Source organism: Schistocerca cancellata, chromosome 3 (assembly GCF_023864275.1).
Source record: "Schistocerca cancellata isolate TAMUIC-IGC-003103 chromosome 3, iqSchCanc2.1, whole genome shotgun sequence".
In the NCBI taxonomy this organism is placed as follows: Eukaryota; Metazoa; Arthropoda; class Insecta; order Orthoptera; family Acrididae; genus Schistocerca; species Schistocerca cancellata.
Genome location: NC_064628.1, coordinates 298,108,789 through 298,136,112, shown reverse-complemented (window position 1 = coordinate 298,136,112; position 27,324 = coordinate 298,108,789).

The window sequence follows — 27,324 nt, the reverse complement described above, 5'->3', positions numbered from 1 at the left end:
TTTGTGGCTCGCAGACATTTATAGTTACATAATGGTACAGCGCTTGCTAAGTTACACTCTTGATGCCAATCCATATGGATTGAAACGCTGTGTGTTTGCATCTTTGTCATTTTGTCGCCATATTGATTCATCCACAACTTCCGCTACACGAGATTTTGACTTTACTGTTTATTGTGGATGTTTTGTTACTATCTTGATAACTGCTGTTATGTTACCGTCTTTTACATGTGTGCTCACGTGGTATACGGAACGGTGGGTAGATTTACACTACGAAGTATATGTGGTTTTACACTGGAGTGAACTATTTTCCAGTATGTATACAACTTCATGTTGTTCATTGGATCCCAATATCGAAGATAGAAATTTAAGAAGATGGGAGGAGGTTACGACAAAATGCTGTCATTTTATAACGTATTATAAATTAGGAAATTTTTTTGAAATAATAAGAATATCGATTCTAAGAAGAAGAAATAAATGATAATAGAAAAGTACACCCATTTAGAATCCCTGGAATTTTTCATAGGGACAACAATAAGTGTTTGAAAGAATACAACATAAAAGTGGGGAGCTTGCAGCCTCAGCTACATTGTTCACAATACGAAACATGTTGAATGAATTTTTCAACAGTCTTGAATGTGATATGTACGAGAAGTTCTTGTAAAGAATTTTTTTGAAAAAATTATCTACATGAACTAAAAAGTTCTGTAGTTCATTTGCGAAATGAGAAAGTACGTTTCCATATTACGCGTTATATTACAATTACTATGATTTATCATAAAGCGACTGATTTACGTGTGAACTGTGGTCTCCCCATTCGCCCTCCTGGTCGGCAGCCCGCCGCTACCAGGCAGTTAGCGACAGGGTCTGATTTGTTTCCACTTAACAGGGTCTGCCGCCACGTTACGAACCGTTCTCTGGCAATAAACGGGCCGAAATTTCGCGACTGGGCTCGGCGTCTGCTGCACTCATCCGGATCGATCCGGTGCCATATCGGTGCGCGGCAGTGTGGGGGGCTGGTAGGAAGCCGCGAATTACGGCGAGTGGAAATGAGTGGGCAGTCATTACCGGCTGTGGCCGAGCGTCGCTTCAGCCGGACGTGATGGGCTGCCGACGCCCGTCATCTGCGGCCGACCGTTATGGCCCGTCGGCGAGGCGCGCTGGCGTCCATCTGGCCGGCATTACGTAAATGGCTGAAGAGGTCAGAGTGTCCCCCACTGTTAGCTTCCCCACCCCCAGCCCTCCAAACCCGTCTCTCTCCCCTAAATTTCGATGATGTCATCGATGTCAAATTTAAAAGAGAATTTTTTTTATTTGGAGACCACAACTCGCCCACAGATAGATGAATGGATTGATGGGGTTGATGTGACCAAACTACGAGGTCATCAGTCCCTTAACCCTTTGTTTGTCAAGCCGGGAATAGTCCTCAGAGAGGAAGGACACAACAGACAAATCCCAATGGACTCGATTGTGTCCTAGAATCAAGAAAAACCAAGAGATAGAAACAAGTAGAAGTGAGAGAGGGATAAAGGAGCGAAGGTGAGAGGGCTGCCCTGCCAAGGAAGCGGCTGAAGGCCTCATCACGCAACTAGAGATACTCAACTGGCCATTACAGTTGTTACACCACGAAGATGATGTGCTACAGACGCGAAATTTAACCGACAGGAAAAAGATGCTGTGATATGCAAATGATTAGCTTTTCAGAACATTCACACAAGGTTGGCGCCGGTGGCGACGCCTACAACGTGCTGACATGAGGAAAGTTTCCAACCGATTTCGCATACACAAACAGCAGTTGAGCGGCGTTGCCTGGTGAAATTTTGTTGTGATGCCTCGTGTAAGGAGAAGAAATGCGTACCATCACGTTTCCGACTTTGATAAAGGTCGGATTGTAGCCTATCGCGACTCCAGTTTATCGTATCGCGACACTGCTGCTCGCGTTGGTCGAGATCCAATGACTGTTAGCAGAATATGGAATCGGTGGGTTCACGGAACGCCGTGCTGGATCCCAACGGCCTCGTGTCACTAGCAGTCGAGATGACAGGCATCTTATCCGCGTGGCTGTAACGGATCGTGCAGCCACGTCCCGATCCTTGAGTCAACAAATGGGAACGTTTGCAAGACAACAACCATCTCCACGAACAGTTCGACGACGTTTGCAGCAGCATGGACTATCAGCTCGGAGACCATGGCTGCGGTTACCCTTGACGCTGCATCAAAGACAGGAGCGCCTGCGATGGTGTACTCAACGACGAACCTGGGTGCACGAATGGCAAAAGTCATATTTTCGGATGAATCCAGGTTCTGTTTACAGCATCAAGATGGTCGAATCCGTGTTTGGCGACATCTCAGTGAACGCACATTGGAAGCGAGTATTCGTCATCGCCATACTGGCGTATCACCCGGCATGGGGTGCCATTGGTTACACGTCTCGGTCACCTCTTGTTCGCATTGACGGCACTTTGAACAGTGGAAGTTACATTTCAGATGTGTTACGACTCGTGGATCTACCCTTCATTTGATCCCTGCGAAACCCTACATTTCAGCAGGATAATGCACGACCGCATGTTGCAGGTCCTGTACGGGCCTTTCTGGATACAGAAAATGTTCGACTGCTGCCCTGGCCAGCACATTTTCCAGATCTCTCACCAACTGAAAACGTCTGGTCAATGGTGGCCGAGCAACTGGCTCGTCACAATACGCCAGTCACTACTCTTAATGAACTGTGGTATCGTGTTGTAGCTGCATGGGCAGCTGTACCTGTACACGCCATCCAAGCTCTGTTTGACTCAATGCCCAAGCGTATCAAGGCCGTTATTACGGCCAGAGGTGGTTGTTCTGGGTACTGATTTCTCAGGATCTATGCACCCAAACTGCGTGAAAATGTAATCACATTTCATTTCTAGTATAATATATTTGTCCAATGAATACCCGTTTATCATCTACGTTTCTTCTTGGTGTAGCAATTTTAATGGGCAGTACTGTACATCCTCCGCAACCAACCGATGCATCCGCACCATTACCACAAGAAAACTAGCAACATAGAGAAGGTAAATACTCAGGAAAGAGAACAACAGTGCAGAGTACTCAGCACTATTTCGCCAATGAAGCTACCTGTAGCAACAATATCTAGCAGCAAAGCAAGAACGCCTTTCAGGCTGCAAACTTTGCATAAACTCTGAAACGTAACATTAGGCCAGCCGAGAATGTTAACAGGACTGGAAAACAGGAGCACATTTAGTGACCAGTACAGGGGCATCTCATCATCAGCTCGATAATAGCAGTCTGAAGAAACAGTCTGTGAAAGTAGTGTTAGACTATTTTAATTTTGTGGTGGCAAAAAGCAATATGCAACTGCTGTAAAATCCACGCCTTACTTCCACTTATACTCGGGTCTAGCCACTTCATCTGCACGACTGATGCCGACAGAACGCCAGCTCTACTAGTTGCAGGCTGACACAGTGAATTTGACAAAGTATTACTAGCTACCGCCAGCTTGGAGTCTACTTCTGTGAGTCAGCAGCCGTGAAGCTGTGAATGGATCTTCAACTCTGTGAGCTGCGTGCCAAATATGAGGGCTGGGCTGATCTTCCATCAATGAAGAACTGATCTGCCCATCTGTGAGCTGCTCAACTAGGGAGCAGAGTGTCCTGCCACCATTCATGAGCAGTCATATGGGCTGTCCTATGTACTGCTAATCAGTCTTCTGCCTACAGGCCATCACGACAAGTGAAAACAGGAGCACGTAGGTTTCTGGGACTGGCACTAATCACAGCTACTCTTGAAGAGAGCATTGAAGCTACGACACATACACTGGCTGCCACACTCTCCTGTGTTGGGGCTGTGGCACTGACCTCAGGCTATGCCAGGGGCCGCACCAGCATATTACTTGCCAGGCACTGATAAGCAACCCAACGCGTCTGCGCAACATAGGCACAGCAAAGCCGCTGCTATGTCACACTGGAAAGAAGACGGGGTCACTGTAAAACTATCAGAAATGAATGACTGTTAATTGGGTGATGTCTTATTAGCGCCTCGGCGCTCCCCATATCCACGTCTCCACACCTCCGCCAGACTGTCCTACACCGACGTGGGAGGCCACATCTGGTGCACTCTTTCGCATCAGTCATAGGGATTCAAATAGTTAATTACAGAAGAATGTTTCACCTTTAGTAAAGGTAAAAGGTAAAGTCTGTTGCACAAGAACGTGACTGGGCTTCTGGCTGAACTGTAGGTAGGGTGCAGTCTTTCTTCACCATGGTACTAGGAGTGGCGGGCCTATCACAATGACCAGCTTTTGCCCATAGAAAATATACCCCCTACTCGTTTCGATAGCAGTCAGAGGGGACTTGGGGCCATCCTGGAGGGACTGGAACAAGGAAAAATTCCCGCCTTCATTTGAAACTTGGACGATACATAGAAAGAACTGCTGCAGTATAGTACAGGAAGTAATGGAAAGAAATACACAATGAGATGGGCAGAAGTGCCACTTTTATTCAAAAACAGTAACTACACTGAAGTAACTACAATTCATGACAATTCATGATTGCCCCTGGACATTACAGAACACAAGACATGGTTCTTAATAAAGTGTGTGACAGTGCACGTTCTGCAACATGTTCCCTTGCTTGCCACGAGGTTGGTAAGGTGTTCTTGTGGTAGGGCATTCCATTCCTCAACCAGCGGAGAACTGCTGGATGGTCGTTGGTGCATGTGGACATGCCCCAGTACGTCTCCCCTGACGAATTCCGCATGTGCTGAAGTGGTTTAAGTCGGGGGAACAGGCAGACAAGTCCACTCACTGAACATTCTCTCGTCCCAAGAGCTCCTTCACCTGTGCAGTGGATGTGGTCATGCATTGTCATCCACAAAAAGTGAAACCAGGGCCGAATGTACCCTGAACAGTACAGGGCAATGTTACAATACCGTTGACCAGTGTGGTGGTGCCAACAACGTAAGAAATGGATCAACGAGCAGTGTAGTTACGTTTGGTTCTCCGACGAGAGTAGATTCAGTCTGCAGTGGGTGTTCTGGATGTATCCTGATACGGCGAAAGGGAGGAACACACAGTGCACCCAGGAATATTTTTGGATCGCTGAACTGTGCACCAAGCACATTGTCACCACTTCTCACCTGTGGCTGCCCCCAGAGAACAAGTAATGGACGTCCTACAGCATTCTGTGTCATCCTTCACCTTTGATGAGAAACCAGCAGCATCCAGACTAGGGAATTATGCGTACCCTGCCATTAACATCACAAAACGGTTGCATTTAGACTGCTGCCATGACCAGTAGCCATGGACTGCTGATGAATGGCATCACAATGTGTTCAGCAATGAACTGCGATTCTGCACTAATCCAGATAACCATCGTCGGCGAGTATGGTGGTGACCTGGGAAGTGGTCTCTTTCTTCTAGTGTTTTGGGAGGTATAGTGATGTTACTCCTAGCAGCATGGATTGGAAGGCCATTGGATGTGTCTTCAGGCTGTAACTGGTACTAAGGAACTCTGAATGCACAACATGTCATAGACACTCTGCTTCCTCACATGTCACCTCTCATGCGACTGTATCATGGTGCCATTTTTCAAGAGAATGCTCGTCGAGATATGGCACGTGTCTCTATGAACTGCCAGCACAGCCACTAAGATCCCCAGACATGTCCGCAACAGAACATGTGTGGAACCAGTTTCAAAGCCAGTTTCAGTTACAATACGAGGTGCATTCAAGTTCTAAGGCCTCCGATTTTTTTCTCCGGACTGGAAAGAGATAGAAACATGCGCATTGTTTTAAAATGAGGCCGCGTTCATTGTCAATACGTCCCAGAGATGGCAGCACCGTACGGCAGATGGAATTTTACCGCCAGCGGCGAGAATGAGAACTGTTTTAAATACTTAAAATGGCGACGTTTTCCTTACTTGAACAGCATGCAATCATTCGTTTTCTGAATTTGCGTGGTGTGAAACGAATTGAAATTCATCGACAGTTGAAGGAGACATGTGGTGATGGAGTTATGGATGTGTCGAAAGTGCGTTCGTGGGTGCGACAGTTTAATGAAGGCAGAACATCGTGTGACAACAAACTGAAACAACCTCGGGCTCGCACAAGCCAGACATGATCGAGAAAGTGGAGAGAATTGTTTTGGGGGATCGCCGAATGACTGTTGAACAGATCGCCTCCAGAGTTGGAATTTCTGTGGGTTCTGTGCACACAATCCTGCATGACGACCTGAAAATGCGAAAAGTGTCATCCAGGTGGGTGCCACGAATGCTGACGGACGACCACATGGCTGCCCGTGTGGCATGTTACCGAGCAATGTTGACGCGCAACGACAGCATGAATGGGACTTTCTTTTCGTCGGTTGTGACAATGGATTAGACGTGGATGCCATTTTTCAATCCAGAAACAAAGAGCCAGTCAGCTCAATGGAAGCACACAGATTCACCGCCACCAAAAAAATTTCGGGTAGCCGCCAGTGCTGAAAAAATGATCGTGTCCATGTTCTGGAACAGCGAGGGCGTAATCTTTACCCATTGCGTTCCAAAGTGCACTATGGTAACAGGTGAATCCTACGAAAATGATGTGATGAAGAAATTCCTTCCTGCACTGCAACAAAAACGTCCGGGAAGGGCTGCGCGTGTGTTGTTTCACCAAGACAACATACCCGCACATCGAGCTAATGTTACGCAACAGTTTCTTCGTGATAACAACTCTGAAGTGATTCCTCATGCTCCCTACTCATCTGACCTGGCTCCTAGTGACATTTGGCTTTTTCCAACAATGAAAGACACTCTCCGTGGCCGCACATTCACCAGCCGTGCTGCTATTGCCTCAGCGATTTTCCAGTGGTCAAAACAGACTCCTAAAGAAGCCTTCGCCGCTGCCATGGAATCATGGCGTCAGCGTTGTGAAAAATGTGTACGTCTGCAGGGCGATTACATCGAGATGTAACGCCAGTTTTATCGATTTCGGGTGAGTAGTTAATTAGAAAAAAAATCGGAGGCCCTAGAACTTGAATGCACCTCGTAGTTGTGGGCCAGCTTGTCGCAGTAGATGATGCAACGGCTTTGTGACACCCTTCCCGACCGAATGCTTCCAGGGCCGATGGGTATGCAACTTCATACTGTAATTGGGCTCATATTGGCAGGATAATGGAAAACAACAGAGTACGTCATGCTAAGTTTGGGAATGAAAAGAGTAATAAAATTGTTCTTGGAGACGAGAAATGGTCTATGTTCCGCCAAGGAAATGGAAAGATTCTCTTTCTTCGTGCATAATGACACCTACTCTCCATGAAGTGTGAGAGTTGTATCTCTTCAGGTGCTACAAAGGGTGTCTGTGTTGGGCTTAGAGCGATACCACTGTTGCGGCTGTGATGAATACGATGGCGGTCCGCATCTCGTGGTCGTGCGGTAGCGTTCTCACATCCCACGCCCGGGTTCCCGGGTTCGATTCCCGGCGGTGTCAGGGATTTTCTCTGCCTCGTGATGACTGGGTGTTGTGTGATGTCCTTAGGTTAGTTAGGTTTAAGTAGTTCTAAGTTCTAGGGGACTGATGACCATGGATGTTAAGTCCCATAGTGCTCCGAGCCAAATGAACCAATCAATACGATGACGGCGACGACGAGGACGACGTTGGTAATGATGATGATGACGATCATGTTAGGAGGGAAATGGCGAAACCCATGGTCAGCACATACCTTACTGCTGTCGAGTAGCATCAAAAAGGCCACTGGTTGAACATACCCATTCGACATCAGCATGATGTCGATCACGTGACCTCACTCCGTAAGACACTGCGTAAATGTTTGGAATTTAATTCACGACACTGATACAAAGCCTGCCGATCTGAAACAGCTGACACCTCTTTCTTTGCTGGCTAAATCATGGCGATGAAAATCTCTTCCACCATCAGAGTTAGAAGCGGCAGCCCCCGACCGAGTGCCATCAGACAGTTGTGCGTTACTGACACAGTCTGCTAAAGCGGGTTTCATGTGGGATGAAGCACATCTGCGCCTGCTCTCCGCCAGTCACGCTAAGGTGTGTGGCGGGGGATGCCTCTGGTACCAGTATCGTCTCTCCCCTTCTCTGTTCCATTCGCGAATGTTGGTGCATGGGAAGAATATAAACTTCCCAATAAGCTTAAATTTCTGTGATTTTCTGTTTGTGATCATTTAGTGTTACATATGAGGCAGGAAGTAATATGTTACCTGTCTCTGCTTCGAACGTACAGTCTTAGAATTTCAACAGTAAACCTCTCAATGCCAGTCTTGCAGTGACTGCCAATGAAGTTCTCAGAGCATCTCTGTAAAGCTCTCGAGCCGACCAAAAGATCTTGCGACGAAATGCGTCGTCGTTCGTTGGATCTTCTGTATCTCTTCCGTAAATCCTACTTGCTCGAACAAGTTTTTTGTCAGTAATTTAATTCGTGGATGAATTACATTCTCTTAAGATTCTTCATTTACTGCTTGTTTCCTTAACTGCTTGGTCAGTATCAGTTTCGATAACAAGCAGTAAAGGAAACAAAAAAAAATATTGAAGTAGGAATTAAAATCCAGGGAGACGACAACTTGAGTAGAAGAAGGCATCTGTTGACAGGGCACGTTCTGAGGCATCAAAGGATTACCAATTTAGTATTGGAGGGCAGCGTGGAGGGTAAAAATCGTAAAGGGAGACCCAGAGATGAATACACTAAGCAGATCCAGAATGATGTAGGTTGCAGTAGGTACTGGGAGATGAAGAAGCTTGCACAGGATCGAGTGGCATGGAGAGCTGCATCAAACCAGTCTCAGGACTGAAGACCACAACAACAACACGTTCCTATAAACAGCGCCTAAGAAGGGTTTGATTTATAGGTGTGATGTTGTCCGTGACCTGTTGATGAGAAAGGGATTAGGTTGGTAAATCTAACACCTTACTGCTGTCTATCGTTGACAGAATATTGTTAAGCCGTGTGACCATTGTTGTAGGCACTTGACGGTGAGCTAGTGAGTGACCAAAACGTTAATGCACTTCTGTCGCCGATAATTGTTATTGACAGCCTGGACAAATGTTTTCCACTTAGGAATTGTTGGAAATTGTGGAGTTGGCTGCATTGAGTGGGGCCACTTATGACACATCCACAGTATATCTTCGAAGATGGGGTAAATATGTCCGATGTAATGGGTCCGATCAAGTCCAAGTGTAGAAGAGTCAACTGCAGTAATGCACTGATTGACTTATTTTAAAATATCTCAGGTTGTATAACACCTGAGTGACCTATTCTGTTGTAGAAGAAAGAAATTTAACCCCCTGCGTATCTTCAGAGCTGAGGCTGGGGTGAAGCATTAAATACCTCTCATACTGTGAAAACTTTTCCAGGTAGTCATAGTGAAGACAATGAAATCGATTGTGTCGAACACATACTCACAGCACGTTACTCTTGGGACAGCCTCTTCAGTATGGTAGACAGTTGACAGCTTCAGATTTTGAGCTTTTTTGCATAGTAACTCGCTCAACAACTGCAAATAAGTGCTCAGTATACTGAAAATGACTACAGAAAAACGATCTCAGTGAAGTTATTTTGTATGTTCACATAACAGAACTGGATAGGAGATGCTGGATAGGTATAGTCTGTAAACTGAAAAGCTAGCAGCGCTAGTCGTGGGAAATGTTACCTTTCCCGGAAGAACACTACATCTGCCGTACAATACGATTAAGAGTCAATTTCCCTCTACCAATACAGAACAGTGTGAATGTATTAACGTAGATCCTGTCCGTATGCGTTTCTTGTGTTAGAGTTAGTAGTAACTTATATTTGCATTCCAGGTAGTGTTAGCTCATTTTGTGGTAAATGAAAATCTGCCAGACATGTCTGTGTACTAGTGCGCCAGTGATTCATAAGGATCATGTCTTTGTGAGACATGCCGTAGTTGCTTCTTGTAACTTAGTGCAGTAGATAGTGGGGAATCACCTTTTCGACTTTCCGTTTGCAGACCTATGAAGGAGGAAAGTGAAGGAACACAATCCGGCGATCTACTTCACTGATGCTTCTACCCCACACATACCCCCCTTCGCCCTGTTGCACCCCTAGAACACAACTCATCCCTTAATATGGCTCTACTGCAATTAGACGAAGTGAAAAAGTTTACTCTTTGGTATTAACCCACTTCGTTTAAAGATTAACATTAATTTTATATTGTTAAAACAATATTTTTATTAATATGCGATTTTTCGATTTCCTGTATTGCGGAAACTGTTAGTACTAGAAAAAAGTGAATAGGTCATTTTTTGTAGGATTATGATGTAGTTTAATTTAGTGCTTTGAAACATTTTCCCTAGAAGGTAAGATTCGAAGAAAGAACATACATTGTTGTAGGCATGTTCGCGTATGGTTGTGGCTTTTCGTACTCCATATCCAGTAACAGTTTGAGCAGCGGTTGGCACCACACTTGACGAAAAGTTGAGAATCCTTTACTTCAAGGAAACATCTGAGGCAGATTTCACCCACCCCAAACCACCGCCATCTGCGTCTTCAAAGGAGTTGAGTGAGAGCTCATTGGCGGGCAGGATGGAGGTCTGTCGTGTTTTGTGATGAAACCTGGTTCTGGCCTGGTGCTGGTGATGGCCAATGAAACCTGGTTCTGGCCCGGTGCTGGTGATGGCCGATGAAACCTGGTTCTGGCCCAGTGCTGGCGATGGCCGATGAAACCTGGTTCTGGCCTGGTGCTGATGGTGGCCAATGAAACCTAGTTCTGGCCCAGTGCTGGCGACGGCCGATGAAACCTGGTTCTGGCCTGATGCTGGTGGTGGCCGATGAAACCTGGTTCTGGCCCGGTGCTGGTGGTGGCCGATGAAACCTGGTTCTGGCCCGGTGCTGGTGATGGCCGATGAAACCTGGTTCTGGCCCGATGCTGATGATGGGTGTGTGTTGTCTAGGAGGAGGCCACAGACGAACTCCTGCAACCAACATGTCTGAGGCCTAGCTACACTGGACACACACTTGGAACTATCGTCTGGTGTGCGACTTCGAATGATGGCAGGAGCACTCTCGTGGTTATCTCACGCACTCTGACTGCGACTTTGTACGTCCTTCGGGTGATGCGACCTGTTGTGCTTTCATTCATGAACAGCATTCCAGGGTGTGTTTTCCAACAGGATAACGCTCGCTTACATAACGCTGTTGTAACCCAACATGCTTTGCAGAGTGTCGACATGATGCCTTGAGCTGCTCGATCACCAGATCTGTCTCCAGTGGAGTATGTATGGGACACTGTCGGACGACAACTCCAGTTTCATCCATAACCGGGTTAACAGTCCCTGTATTGACCGACCAAGTGATACCGACATGGAACTCTATCCCACAGACATACGGCACCTGTACGACACAATTCATGCTCCTCTCCACGCTTGCATTCAAAATTGCGGCGGTTACAACAGTTATTAATGTACCAGCATTTCACTTTTGCAATGGTCCTTGTCTCTCTCACATTAACGTGTGAACGTGCAACGATTATCACTTAAATATGTTACTTAGAAAGATGTTTTCCCGAAAGCCCATTACTCCATTCTAATTAGTTCTTGGTGTTGGAATTTTTTTCCGCCTGATAACACAGTGCAAAATAAGAGGATACATTTTTGGTAGTAACCTGAGTGCATGTGAAAATTTATCAAATGTGGAGATAGCCAAGAAATTTGAGAGGAATCGCCATCGATTTCCATCACAACAGAGCTATGCGAACCCCCGCTGGAACCGATTTCTATTTTCGTCGCCCGCCTGCAGGGTGTACGTCACAAACAATGCGGTCTAAAACGACCCACTCTCACGCGATAACACCGAGCGCGCCAATTCTCTCACGGAGATCTCTGGCAAAGCATGTACAAACGGTTCCAGTCACTGCAGCAAATATTTTGAAGAATTGCCTAACCGACCACTGCCAAGAATTTTACGCAACATCCTCTACGTACCGAACGCTTTTGAACAACATTTCTTAGTTAACTTACTGATCCCACCTCTTACCTTCGCACCATGTGGCGTATAAAGCACCACAGCCTATGCAGTTTGATGCACTTAAGGCTTTTACCTCCAATATCTTTAGGGAAAATATGTTATGTGTTCTATTTAACCTTCATGAGATTCATACAGTAATGAACAATATGTTTTCGCATTTTAGTAACTACCAAGGTACAGACGTCAGATTTCAAATGGAAGCTACCATTTAACAAATCAGCATCGTCACCTGTGATGAGCTCCAGTTTCCTGTACACTACTTCATTCGTCACTATCCGCCATTGTGGTCTTTTTTATTTATGCATGTTATAGCTGTTCTTCCTCTACTTTTAGTACTTTGTCGACTCTGTCTCTCTGAGTGACTTTAAAAAGAGTCTTGCTTGCGTATGTTACCTTTGACTGAACCACCGTCTTGTAGTGTTTTAATTTGTGTGAATTGATAGACATTTCTTATCGTATGTAGACCATGTTAGTTTTGAGCTTTTATCATTTTATTGGTTCTTTCTAGCCAAGCAGGTTTCTTTATCTAAGTTGTGTGTTATAATCTCTCCAAGATATTTAAATTGCTTCACTATTTTAGATTTTCTGTTGTCTACTGTTACGTGGTCTATTACTAACGGGTCTGTTACCATCATCTCCGTCTTTTCGAAAGATATCTGGAGTCCTACTTTTTGCGCTATATTTTGCAAGCTCATTATTTGATTTCTAGCTTCTTGTACTTTATTAGCTAGTAATGTCAAGTCATCTGAGAATCCGAAACAATTTAGGTTTATATCATCTTCCTTGGTTCCAATTGTTATACTTTTAGAAACCTCTTTGTTACCATTCTCTCATCAAGTAATCAAGAGCACAGTTGAAGAGCAGTGGTGATAGACCATCTCCTTGTCTTAATCCTGTTTTAATCGTAAATGGCTCAGATAGTTCTCCTCTGAATTTTACATTGGACTTGGTGTTTGTAAGGGTTCATGTAATCATTTTTATTAATTTGGGATGAAGTCCAAAATTTCTTAATATGTCCAGCATAGAAGATCTGTGGATGCAATCATAAGCGCTTTTGAAGTCTACCAAGGTTGTTTCTGTCTCCTTTTGAAGGCATCCATTATTAATTTTAATGTGATGATCTGTTCTGGACAGCTTCTCAAGGGGTAAACTCCTTGATAGTCTCCTAGCTCCTTTTGATGTTGATCTTTGCAGCAATTGTAGAGAATTCTTGACAATCTATACTTGTCCAGATTTGATTTTTCTCCTTTTTGTGTAATGGGTGTAAGATAGCTGTAGTCCAGTGAACTGGTAGCTCTTCTCCGATCCAGATTTTAATTATGCATTGATGTAATGATATCATCACGGGTTCTGCTGCGTATTTCCAGGGCTCTGCAAATGTTTGATCTTTTCCACTTGCATTGTAGTTCTTGAGCTCGCTCAAAGCTTTGTAAACTTCCTGAATTGTCGTTGGGTCTATAGTTTCTGGTGGGGATTTTATTGGAGTTTCTGTGTTTATTTCAAGAAGCTCAGGAGGATTCTCGCAATTTAGTAGTTAGTTGAATGATTCTGCTAAAGTTTCTGAATTTCTTTTATGACTATAGGCTATCTTATTGTTATTATCTTTTAGCATTAGTGTTGGGGGATCATATCTTTGGAGTTGTCTGCTAAATATTTTGTAATAATCTACACACACACACACACACACACACACACACACACATATATATATATATATATATATATATATATATATATATATATATATATATATATATAAGTTACGCTGGTTACTTTCACTGTTGTGGTTTTAAATCTGTAAAATCTGTGATTTAACATTTGATTTCCTATTGCAAAGCAAATCCATTACTTATATGTCCATTTATTACAAAGAACAAATATTACGTTTTAATAAATACATCACAGTTTAACCAATGTTGAAATATGTAGTAAAAGCAAATGCATTAGATTTACAGATAAACAGTATTTATCTTGAAACTTCCTGGCAGATTAAAACTGTGTGCCGGACCGAGACTCGAACTCGTGCACTCTCCGCTGCAGAGTGAAAATCTCATTCTGGAAACATCCTCCAGGCTGTGGCTAAGCCATGTCTCCGCAGTATCCTTTCTTTCAGTAGTGCTAGTTCTGCAGGGTTCGCAGGAGAGCTTCTGTAAAGTTTGGATGGTAGGAGACGAGATACTGGCAGAAGTAAGGCTGTGAGGATGGGGCGTGAGTCGAGCTTGGGTAACTCAGTTGGTAGAGCACTGGCCCGCGAAAGGCAAAGGTCCCGAGTTCGAGTCTCGGTCCTGCACACAGTTTTAATCTGCCAGGAAGTTGCATATCAGCGCACACTCTGCTGCAGAGTGAAAATCTCATTATGGAGTATTTATCTTGAATACTTTGTTTCAGTGTCAATGCTGGCTCCTTTTTTTCTGTGTACCTCGAATGTACTCCAGTGCTTTAGATAATTATAATCTGTAACACCGTGACACGGTCCGTATGACAAATTTGTCACTACTACACGACCGCCTGCTCTAACTACACATTCCCTTAGTCTCGTCGTTGCACATATGAGTATATGCAAATGTTAGTCCTTTGTAATAGGGGTCCATTAAGATTTCTGTGGAATGTAGATATATAAATTACTGGACTTACTCGCATTCCGGTACAATTTGGACCGTTTATGCTAACTAGTACTACTCAAATTTTGTGGGACAAATCAGGGCTTAAAAATGGACGCCACAGTGACTGTCAACTGTGGATAACGGATGTTGGACCTTTTCCTGTTAAAATTAATTTATATAAATCTGCACAGTACGAAGACATATTGGGTTATATGAAAATAGCGAAGAATGTAATTTAGTCTGGGAATTTCGGAGAACATTCTCAGGTTCACGAATAAAGCGAGTCAGAGAATAAACTTCACCCGAGAATCTTCTCAGCTCGAGTAAAAGGGTTGGAGAAGCTGCTGAAGACGAAGAAACTTCTCCGATTTTGTTAGAATAAAACTAGAGAAGTTTTTCACAAGCGAAGAAGAACCTCTGTGTTTTGAAGTGACCTCGGTAGCATATTGGAGCTAGTAAGTTCTGTTGAGGCTAACTTTTAACGAGTTTTTTTGTTTTGTTTTTTAGGAAGATGACAGAATTTATGTTGCTCGGAAGGCAAAAAATATATTCGTATCCCGAGGAAATACTAATGAGAGAAACTATAGCAAAATATGCAGGTTTAACAACGAAAACATTTCTATAAAATCATGAAAGATGGGGGGACGTCCGTTCAAACGGCGTGACAATGAAAACTTTTTGGCGGTATTTAGGAGACCTGAGGTTTCAGACGCTTGTCCATCCTGTTTTAGAATACTGCTCCGCGGTGTGGTGGCCTTACCAGATAGGATTGCCGAAGTACATCGAGAAAGTTGAAAGAAGGGCAGCACATTTTGTATTATCGCGAAATAGGGGAGAAAGTGTCACTGAAATGATACGGGATTTGTGGTGGAAATCATTAAAACAAAGGCGTTTTTCGTTGCGGCAGAATCTTCTCACGATATTTCAATCACCAGTGTTCTCCTCCGAATGCGAAAATATTTTGTTGACGCCGACCTACATAGGGAGAAACGATCATCATAATAAAATAAGGGAAATCAGAGCTCGCAAGGAAAGATACAGGTGTTCGTTTTTTCAGCGGGCTGTACGAGACTGGAATAACAGAGAATTGTTGTGAAGGTGGTTCGATGAACCCTCTGCCAGACACTTCAATGTGTTTTGCACAGTATCCATGTAGGTGTATATGTAGACGTAGAGGTGAAGACTTAGGCGTACACCAAATAAACGTGTCTCTGATAATCTCAAAGGCTCATCACGTTACCCAAAAAGAACCTTTGTCGACCTGGCTTCGTAGAAACCAGGACTGCTATGAAGAGTAAAACTTACGTGGCAATCAAGGTATCAGTTGTCATGTGCGGTGGCACCCGCCGACTACATGAAAATACGTACATGGAGACGAATATATTAATCGAGAAGCCTTGCCCAGTGTCAGTGTAGATGTGACAAGTGATGACAGTGAAATGTTTATGTTTACTAGTGTCGGTGTTTCACGGCCTGCGTGTGTACGTGACGCCAGGATGTGGGGAAACTCTGGCGTTTGCCACATAATAATAGAGAAGCACTACTTTAATGCTAGGAGATGACGGATATATTATCTTTCCATGGTTAAAAATACCATCCTAAAATCCACAAACACATGATGAATGGGATTACAACAGACTTCACTCCAAGGAAACAGTGATAATCGAATAGTGCTTTGGACAGGTGAAAAGACGTTACCCAGTTCTGCAAAAAAAATACTATTTGTCTGAACGAAAATCCACAAAATAATCATAGCCTGTTTTACTTTGTACAACATTGGAAAACAGATAGGGGATGGGAATTTTGAGGCACCTAATGACGACGATGCTTACCTTCCGGAAAAGGGAGAAAAAGAAGCATCAAACATACACTCCTGGAAATGGAAAAAAGAACACATTGACACCGGTGTGTCAGACCCACCATACTTGCTCCGGACACTGCGAGAGGGCTGTACAAGCAATGATCACACGCACGGCACAGCGGACACACCAGGAACCGCGGTGTTGGCCGTCGAATGGCGCTAGCTGCGCAGCATTTGTGCACCGCCGCCGTCAGTGTCAGCCAGTTTGCCGTGGCATACGGAGCTCCATCGCAGTCTTTAACACTGGTAGCATGCCGCGACAGCGTGGACGTGAACCGTATGTGCAGTTGACGGACTTTGAGCGAGGGCGTATAGTGGGCATGCGGGAGGCCGGGTGGACGTACCGCCGAATTGCTCAACACGTGGGGGCGTGAGGTCTCCACAGTACATCGATGTTGTCGCCAGTGGTCGGCGGAAGGTGCACGTGCCCGTCGACCTGGGACCGGACCGCAGCGACGCACGGATGCACGCCAAGACCGTAGGATCCTACGCAGTGCCGTAGGGGACCGCACCGCCACTTCCCAGCAAATTAGGGACACTGTTGCTCCTGGGGTATCGGCGAGGACCATTCGCAACCGTCTCCATGAAGCTGGGCTACGGTCCCGCACACCGTTAGGCCGTCTTCCGCTCACGCCCCAACATCGTGCAGCCCGCCTCCAGTGGTGTCGCGACAGGCGTGAATGGAGGGACGAATGGAGACGTGTCGTCTTCAGCGATGAGAGTCGCTTCTGCCTTGGTGCCAATGGTGGTCGTATGCGTGTTTGGCGCCGTGCAGGTGAGCGCCACAATCAGGACTGCATACGACCGAGGCACACAGGGCCAACACCCGGCATCATGGTGTGGGGAGCGATCTCCTACACTGGCCGTACACCACTGGTGATCGTCGAGGGGACACTGAATAGTGCACGGTACATCCAAACCGTCATCGAACCCATCGTTCTACCATTCCTAGACCGGCAAGGGAACTTGCTGTTCCAACAGGACAATGCACGTCCGCATGTATCCCGTGCCACCCAACGTGCTCTAGAAGGTGTAAGTCAACTACCCTGGCCAGCAAGATCTCCGGATCTGTCCCCCATTGAGCATGTTTGGATGAAGCGTCGTCTCACGCGGTCTGCACGTCCAGCACGAACGCTGGTCCAACTGAGGCGCCAGGTGGAAATGGCATGGCAAGCCGTTCCACAGGACTACATCCAGCATCTCTACGATCGTCTCCATGGGAGAATAGCAGCCTGTATTGCTGCGAAAGGTGGATATACATTGTACTAGTGCCGACATTGTGCATGCTCTGTTGCCTGTGTCTATGTGCCTGTGGTTCTGTCAGTGTGATCATGTGATGTATCTGACCCCAGGAATGTGTCAATAAAGTTTCCAGGAGTGTATTTGTACGTGGTACACGGTCCTGTTACATTAATGTTACCACCGCTTATGTTCAACGTCAAAGTGTAATAACCACTCACAAACGGCAGGTGTGAGCACTAGCAGTGGTGGATACTGAAAGCGTGTCCTGGGGCACGGGAAACAATGCAGTCGTTGTCGTAATGGGGAAACAGAGCGATTAATCTGACGTCGTCTACGGCATGATCTTTGGTTTTGGGGCCAAGGATTGAAACATTTCAGAAACGGCTAAGTCTGTAAACTCTTCATCTACCGCCAGAGTTATCTATATAAACGATTTGGTAGACAATCTGAGCAGCCGTCTTAGGTTGTTTGCAGATGACGCTGTCGTTTATCGACTAATAAAGTATCAGAAGATCAAAACAAATTGCAAAAATTGTTTAGAAAAGATATCTGAATGCTGCGAAAATTGGCAGTTGACCCTAAATAACGAAAAGTGTGAGGTCATCCACATGAGTGCTAAAAGGAATTCGTTAAACTTCGGTTACACGATAAGTCAGTCTAATCTAAAAGCCGTAAATTCAACTAAATACCTAGGTATTACAGTTACGAACAACTTAAAAAATGGTTCAAATGGCTCTGAGCGCTATGCGACTTAACTTCTAAGGTCATCAGTCCCCTAGAACTTAGAACTACTTAAACCTAACTAACCTAAGGACATCACACACATCCATGCCCGAGGCAGGATTCGAACCTGCAACAGTAGCGGTCGCGCCGTCCCAGACTGCAGCGCCTAGAACCGCTTGGGCCACTCCGGCCGGCACGAACAACTTAAATTGGAAATAACACATAGAAAATGTTGTGGGGAAGGCTAACCAAAGACTGCGTTTTATTGGCAAGACACTTAGAACATGTAATAGATTTACTAAGGAGACTGCCCACACTACGCTTGTCCGTCCTCTTTTAGATTACTGCTGCACGGTGTGAGATCCTTACCAGATAGGGCTGACCGAGTACATCGAAAAAGTTCAAAGAAGAGCAGCACGTTTTGTATTATCTCTAAATATGGGAGAGAGTGTCACAGAAATGACACAGGATTTGGGCTGGACATAATAAAAAGAAAGGCATTTTTCGGTGCGACGGAATCTTCTCACGAAATTCCAATCACCAACTTTCTCCTCCGAATGCGAAAATATTTTGTTGACACTGACCTACCTAGGGAGAAACCATCACCACGATAAAATAAGGGAAATCAGAGCTCGGACGGAAAGATACAGGTGTTCAATCTTTCCGCGCGCTATAAAAGATTGGAATAATAGAGAATTGTGAAGGTGGTTCGATGAACCCTCTGCCAGGCACATAAGTGTGATTTGGATAGTATCCACGTAGATGTAGATGTAGAGAGTTAAAGAATATTGTGCATGGAATATCCGAAACCGGCGACGAGGCAAATGTGGTGCATCACAGGCGAACGAAGGCTCCGGAGACGAGTAAGACGTGCAATAGTTGAGCAATTGACCGCCAAGAACCAAGGGGCTACAAACAGGTCTCCTCAATGACTGCTCGGTGAACGTTGCTTCGTATGGGCGTCCGCAGTAGGCGCCTGGTTCATGCAACCATGCTGAATGCTGTTCACCTCCAAGGGAGGCTGGAATTTGCATGCCAGTATCACAGATAAGTGGCGATAGTTGGCCTTTTCAGATGAATCCAGCGGACATATGCCCGTTGGCGTGTTAGGCGCGAAACGTCTGAAAGACACCTTGCGACAATGAATGGAATGGTCCAGGCCGGTCGAGGGAGCGTTGTGGAATGGTGAACGTTTTCGTCGCATCTCTGGGGTGATCTTGTCATTCTGGAAGGTCCAATAAACGAACAGAACTGTGCATCTATCACTGAGGACCATGTCCACCCCGGTATGCAGTTCGTTTTCCCTCGGCTCGATGGCATCTACAAGCAGGTGAATGCAAAGTGCCTTACTGCTCGCAGTGTACGTGCGTGGTTCAAAGAGCACCAGGACGAGTTTACCGTACTCCCCTGGCACCAAACTTCTCGGAATTAAACCCAGTCAAGAATCTTTTGGACCACCGCCTCTTTGCAATATGGATCCACAACCAACAAAACCTACCGCCTCCGACCACAGCAGTGGAGCTGGCATTGCTCGACACCTCTGTCGGTACCTTCCAGAACCTCAGTGACACTCTTCCCACACGCCATGCAGCGGTCCGCGCTGAAAAAAGTTGGTTATTCAGGCTTTTGACAGTGTTCGCATGAATGTGATTGGACAGTGAACAAACAGACCTAAACTATGTATAAAACAGCCTGATCCGTAATTTTGTTTTGTAAATTCAATGTAATTTGATTTTTATTGAACTTGCTTAAGTCTGATCTCGATATTTTACTTCTACCAAAAGTTGATTCATGGATGTGGTGAACGTAAATAAGTCCACAAACGGTTTAACCTCTACATTTCATATTATAACATATTATTCTTATTGTTTCAATTGCTTATTATCACAGGATAATCTTTAAATATATTAGCAAGGCTAATTCCAAAGGCCACAAACGTAAACACAACACACACCGCCAGCTTTCTCAAGAAGGAGGGGAGGCTATATGAAAGAAATCCGTGCCCAGAAAATATGCTTTCATAAAAAAACTGAAGCGTCAAAGAAACTGGTGTAAGCATGCGTATTTAAACACAGATATACGTAAACAAGTAGAAGACGGTGCTGCAGTCGGCAACGCTTATATAAGACAACACGTGTCTGGCGCAGTTGTTAGATCGGGGACTGCTGCTACAATGTCATGTTATCAATATTTAAGTGAGTTTTAACGTGAGGTTATAGTCGGGGCACGAGCGAGGGAACACAGTATCTCCGAGGCAGCGATGAAATAGGGATTTTCCCGTACGACCATTTCAAGAGTGTATCGTGAATATCAGGAATCCGGTAAAACAGGAAATCTCCGACATCGCTGCGGCCGGAAGAAGCTCCTGCAAGAACGGGGCCAACTAGAGTGAAGAGAATTGTTCAACGTGACAGAAGTGCTACCTTTCCGCAAATTTCAGCAGATTTGAATGCTGGGCGATCATCAAGTGTAAGCTTGCGAACCATTCAACAAAACATCATTGATGTGGGCTTTCGAGCCAAAGACCTACTCGTATATCCTTGGCGACTGCACGACACAAAGGTTTACGCCTCGCCTGACCCTGTCAAGACCGACATTCGACTGTCGATGACTGGAAACATGTTGCACGGTCGGACGAATCTCGTTTCAAATTGTATCGAGCGGATGGACGTGTACGGGTACAGCCTCATGAATCCATGGATCCTGCATATCAACAGGGGACTTTTCAAGCTGGTGCAGGCTCTGTAATGATGTGCCGCGTATCCAGTTAGAGTTCAATGGTTCAAATGGCTCTGAGCACTATGGGACTTAACAGCTGAGGTTATCAGTCCCCTAGAACGTAGAACTACTTAAACCTAACTAACCTAAGGACATCACACACATCCATGCCCGAGGCAGGATTAGAACCTGCAACCGTAGCGGTCGTGCGGTTCCAGACTGAAGCGCCTAGAACTGCTCAGTCACTCCGGCCGGCCCAGTTAGAGTGGTACGTCTAGATATGACTCTGACGGGTGGCATGCACGTAAGCATCCTGTCTGATCATCTGCATCCATTCATGTTCATTGTGCATTCCGACGGACTTGGGCAATTCCAGCAGGACAATGCGACACCCCACACGTCCAGAAATGCTACAGAGTGGCTCCAGGAGCACCCTTCTGAGATTAAACACTCCCGCTGGCCACCAAGCTCCCCAGACATGAATATTATTGAGCATATCTGGAATGCCTTGCAACATGCTGTTCAGGAAAGATCTCCACCCCTTCGTACTATTACGGATTTATGGACAGCCCTGCAGGATTCATGGTGTCAGTTCCCTCCAGCAGTACTTCAGATATTAGTCGAGTCCATGCCATGTCATGTTGCAGCGCTTGTGCGTATTAGCGGAGCCCCTACATGATATTAGCCAAGTGCACCAGTTTCTTTGTCTCTTCAGTGTATATTCAAGTTTTTATTGAAACCAGATTGAGAACTATCTCCGAGCATTTGTTTTGCTCTGAGAACAACATTACCACGAAGGCAGGTACACATGCAGTAATTTTTTCTGCCGGCCACTGTGGCCGAGTGGTTCTAGGCGCTCAAGTCTGGAACCACGCGGTTGATAAGGTCTAGGTTCCAATCCTGCCTCCGGCATGGATGTGTGTCATGTCCTTAAGTTAGTTAGTTCTAGGGGACTGATGACCTCAGATGTTACGTCCCATAGTGCTTAGAGCCATTTGCACCATTTTTTTTTAATTCCTTTCACTATCTCAGAAGACGGACCAGGAGCCAGTGCGGATGTGGAAGATACTCGTTTTGCCTCAGTGCGGACCGGACGGTATTGGGGGATTGGGATCCGTGATTTACGCCAAGTTAGCCGTTGGGAGTATGCCTGTCGGCGCCATCCATATTCAGGAGGCGTGCACCCGTGTCGGGGACCTGCCTCGCCTACCCCTGCCGCACCGCAGTGCGGCGTCTTGCTGCGAATTGGCCCGTGTGTTGACCGGAAGGCACGCACGGGACTACGAAATGAGAAGCCTCGGGAAGGCCAAAAGCTGATCCTCCCACCTTGGTTAGTAACTGCGGAGGCATCAAGTGGATTGTGATGCACATAAGCTCGTTCTTCACGATATAGTGTGATCAATCTCGACGCAACCGCTTTCGTGGAGTGTGGCCGGCTGTGCCCGCGGTTCGGGTGATAGGAGGTCCAAGGTAATTACAGTATGTTTGACACGTAAGTTTTTTCTAACATACATAACGTAAATATTTAGAAAGTGTTGTGACTTGGGAAGACAGCCAAGTCACTATGCGAGGATGCCGAAAGGCACGCGTTATGCTCACGCTGACTGGCGTGAGGTCTGGAACAGTAAAGTAGTCGAGTCTAGTAAGAAAAGAACGTAGTTGCTGGAATACTTAACTTTAATCCATAATTGGTGTACATCGGTCTTGATGATACATAAGTGCAATCTCAATATACTGGTAATGGCGCCTTGCTAGGTCGTAGCAAATGACGTAGCTGAAGGCTATGCTAACTATCGTCTCGGCAAATGAGAGCGTATTTGTCAGTGTAGCATCGCTAGCAAAGTCGTCTGTACAACTGGGGCGAGTGCTAGGACGTGTCACTAGACCTGCCGTGTGGCGGCGCTCGGTCTGCAATCACTGACAGTGACGACACGCGGGTCCGTCGTATACTAACGGACCGCGGCCGATTTAAAGCTACCACCTAGCAAGTGTGGTGTCTGGCGGTGACACCACAGAAAGAAAAGTACAATACTCAGGAATATTAAGAAAGGGAATGCTGGAACTGGCTCCCTTTGTTGTTAAAGCATTTTTGACACTGGCTTTGGTAACCACTCATTAGACTCCACAGTTCTTTCTGAGAAGCGTCAGCAGTTTCCTGATAAATCTTAGTTTTAACTTAATCTAAAGTGTGTGGATTTGATTCTTATACTTTCTCTTTTAATAAAAAGTTGGTTGTTTGTGCTGTCACAGAGTCCTGCTGAAAGAATATTTTGCGTATATCCTTCACTGATAATTTTTCCTGGAGAAAAACGGCCTATTTCTCTCTCACTGCTAATAGTGCACCAAGCACCTATTTTTTTCATCGTGCAGTGGTGCATCGTGTATTTCGTTACGCTTTTCAGAACTGTGATAGTTATATTGTGAATTACCGTGTCCAAACCACGGTCCATCCGAAAAGAAAGGTAAGATTCACTCTCACCTATTCAAATCCACTAAAAAAACCGTAGTCTGTTTCCAGGGTCACCTGATTTAAGTTCTTGCACTGCAGTTATTTTATAGGGATGTAACTTCTATAACTTTGTACCCGTTTAAACAAAACCATCTGCTGCGAAAGACATCGCTTTTAGCGCTGGGAGTCTCCATAGGGATGTTCGGCTCAACTTTGACGCAACTACAGGGTGTTTCAAAAATGACCGGTATATTTGAAACGGCAATAAAAACTAAACGAGCGGCGATAGAAATACACCGTTTGTTGCAATATGCTTGGGACAACAGTACATTTTCAGGCGGACAAACTTTCGAAATTACAGTAGTTACAATTTTCAACAACAGATGGCGCTGCAAGTGATGTGAAAGATATAGAAGACAACGCAGTCTGTGGGTGCGCCATTCTGTACGTCGTCTTTCTGCTGTAAGCGTGTGCTGTTCACAACGTGCAAGTGTGCTGTGGACAACATGGTTTATTCCTTAGAACAGAGGATTTTTCTGTTGTTGGAATTCCACCGCCTAGAACACAGTGTTGTTGCAACAAACGAAGTTTTCAACGGAGGTTTAATGTAACCAAAGTACCGAAAAGCGATACAATAAAGGATCTGTTTGAAAAATTTCAACGGACTGGGAACGTGACGGATGAACATGCTGGAAAGGTAGGGCGACCGCGTACGGCAACCACAGAGGGCAACGTGCAGCTAGTGCAGCAGGTGATCCAACAGCGGCCTCGGGTTTCCGTTCGCCGTGTTGCAGCTGCGGTCCAAATGACGCCAACGTCCATGTATCGTCTCATGCGCCAGAGTTTACACCTCTATCCATACAAAATCCAAACGCGGCAACCCCTCAGCGCCGCTACCATTGCTGCACGAGAGACATTCGCTAACGATATAGTGCACAGGATTGATGACGGCGATATGCATGTGGGCAGCATTTGGTTTACTGAAGAAGCTTATTTTTAACTGGACGGCTTCGTCAATAAACAGAACTGGCGCATATGGGGAACCGAAAAGCCCCATGTTGCAGTCCCATCGTCCCTGCATCCTCAAAAAGTACTGGTCTGGGCCGCCATTTCTTCCAAAGGAATCATTGGCCCATTTTTCAGATCCGAAACGATTACTGCATCTCGCTATCTGGACATTCTTCGTGAATTTGTGGCGGTACAAACTGCCTTAGACAACACTGCGAACACCTCGTGGTTTATGCAAGATGGTGCCCGGCCACATCGAACGGCCGACGTCTTTAATTTCCTGAATGAATATTTCGATGATCGTGTGATTGCTTTGGGCTATCCGAAACATACAGGAAGCGGCGTGGATTGGCCTCCCTATTCGCCAGACATGAACCCCTGTGACTTCTTTCTGTGGGGACACGTGAAAGACCAGGTGTACCGCCAGAATCCAGAAACAATTGAACAGCTGAAGCAGTACATCTCATCTGCATGTGAAGCCATTCCGCCAGACACGTTGTCAAAGGTTTCGGGTAATTTCATTCAGAGACTACGCCATATTATTGCTACGCATGGTGGATATGTGGAAAATATCGTACTATAGAGTTTCCCAGACCGCAGCGCCATCTGTTGTTGAAAATTGTAACTACTGTAATTTCGAAAGTTTGTCTGCCTGAAAATGTACTGTTGTCCCAAGCATATTGCAACAAATGGTGTATTTCTATCGCTGCTCGTTTAGTTTGTATTGCCGTTTCAAATATACCGGTCATTTTTGAAACACCCCGTATTTTCATTTAAGCAGAGTGGTAGCGTCTTTAAGGAAATTTGAAACTGTCAGGAAAGAAAAAATTTCGGAATGAATTGGCTGTGGACTATAGCAAGACAGAACACTATTTTCAAAACTGCATGCGGAAGGATTCGAACCACCTCGTCGTTGGAGAATTTGGAAAAAACCATTTGATAGTAAATGAATGCAAGTGTATTTTAAGATTTAATTACACATGGAATTCATGGCTTCAATTATAATGACATTACAAGAGCGTGAAGAGATTCTGAACGAAAAGGGGGGCGGGGATGCAGGGCACATTCCGGTGAAAAAATCTTTTAGACACGAACGCTGTCATCACATACTCCTTCCACTGTCCTCAACTCCTCCTCCTCGTTCCGAATCGGAACTGGTTTTCATAATTGAGTACCGACCGTGTTACCGGACTGGGCAACATTTTTCCATTTGGGCTACTAATGATAAAATTTTGAGCAATTTTTTAAATAAATGGAACCATCGCCGTTTGGGCGACATTTTTGTTGATCAATGCGATTTTTGTGGGACGCAGACAAATCCAAGTGGCAAAGAAATTACATATATTGCCTGGAAGTGAATATTGGTTATCAAGATTCAGAAGGTTCAAATGGCTCTGAGCACTTTGGGACTTAACATCTGAGGTCATCAGTCCACTAGAACTTAGAACAATTAAACCTAACTAACCTACGGACATCACACACATCCATGTCCGAGGCAGAATTCGAACCTGCGACTGTAGCGATCGCACGGTTCCAGACTGAAGGCGCCTAGAACCGCTGAGCCACAGCGGCCGCTGGTTATCGAGATTTAAGTGAGTTTGAACGTGGTGTTATAGTAGGCGCACGGGCGATGGGACATGGCATCTCCGAGGCAGCGATGAAGTGGGGATTTTCCTGTACGACCATTTTACGAGTGTGGTGTGCGTACTGTAAGACCTTCGGTACACACACCATCAGATTATTTGACTTGTCGCTCTAACGAAGTAGGCGAGTGTCAGCAATATGTCTCATGGTCTTATCGTGGTGTGTTTATCTTCTGCCGTTAGGTCAGACAATAGAAATGCCACTTGCGCACTTAGAGTAGCAGATTGACGGTGGCCAACTTTAAACAGAACTTGATTAATTTTCACACACATATATTAAAATAATAAAAAGGATACACATTACATAACTTGATTCTGGATGCTGTTTACAACTGAAGTTCATTTGGTCTTGGTACGTTAATCTTATTCTCACATATCTCTGATACTTGACAAAGTGTCTATTCATTTATCTTGATGGCTATGTACAGGAATATGATAATCTTATTAAGTGCAGAATGAAACTTGACTATAGACTGGTACAGACTAATGCAGACTGGTACAGACTGGTGCAGACAAATGCAGACTGACTAATCGGAGGTCTGTACACTCGTTATAATACCTCGTGCATTCAGGTATCACTGCACGAGTGTGATCCACGAGGCGAAAAGGTTCTACGTTAGCAGCAATCTCATTGGCTGCATTACATATTAATACGCGGATCGGCGGAAGCAGAATTTGGTCTGTCTCTAAGGCAGCGCCATCTCGTCGTGCGGAGACGGACGAGTGCTGCGCCTGTGCTGTGTGCTTAGCGGGGCGTGCTCTAGTGGGAAATTTGTGTACACGCTGACTACGCAGAACTATGTACACAACAACGAGTGTACCGTAAAGATCAGGAATCCGGTAAAACATCAAATCTCCGACATCGCTGCGGCTGGAAAAAGATCCTGCAAGAACGGCATCAACGACAACTGAAGAGAATGGTTCAACATGAATGAAGTGCAACACTTCATCATGTTTCTGGGCCATCAACAAGTGTCGGCATGCAATCCATTCAACGAAACGTCAGCGATATGAGCTTTCGGAGTCGAAGCCCACTCATTTATCCTTGATGATTGCACGTGACAAAGTCTTACGCCTCGCCTGGGGCTTTTGAGA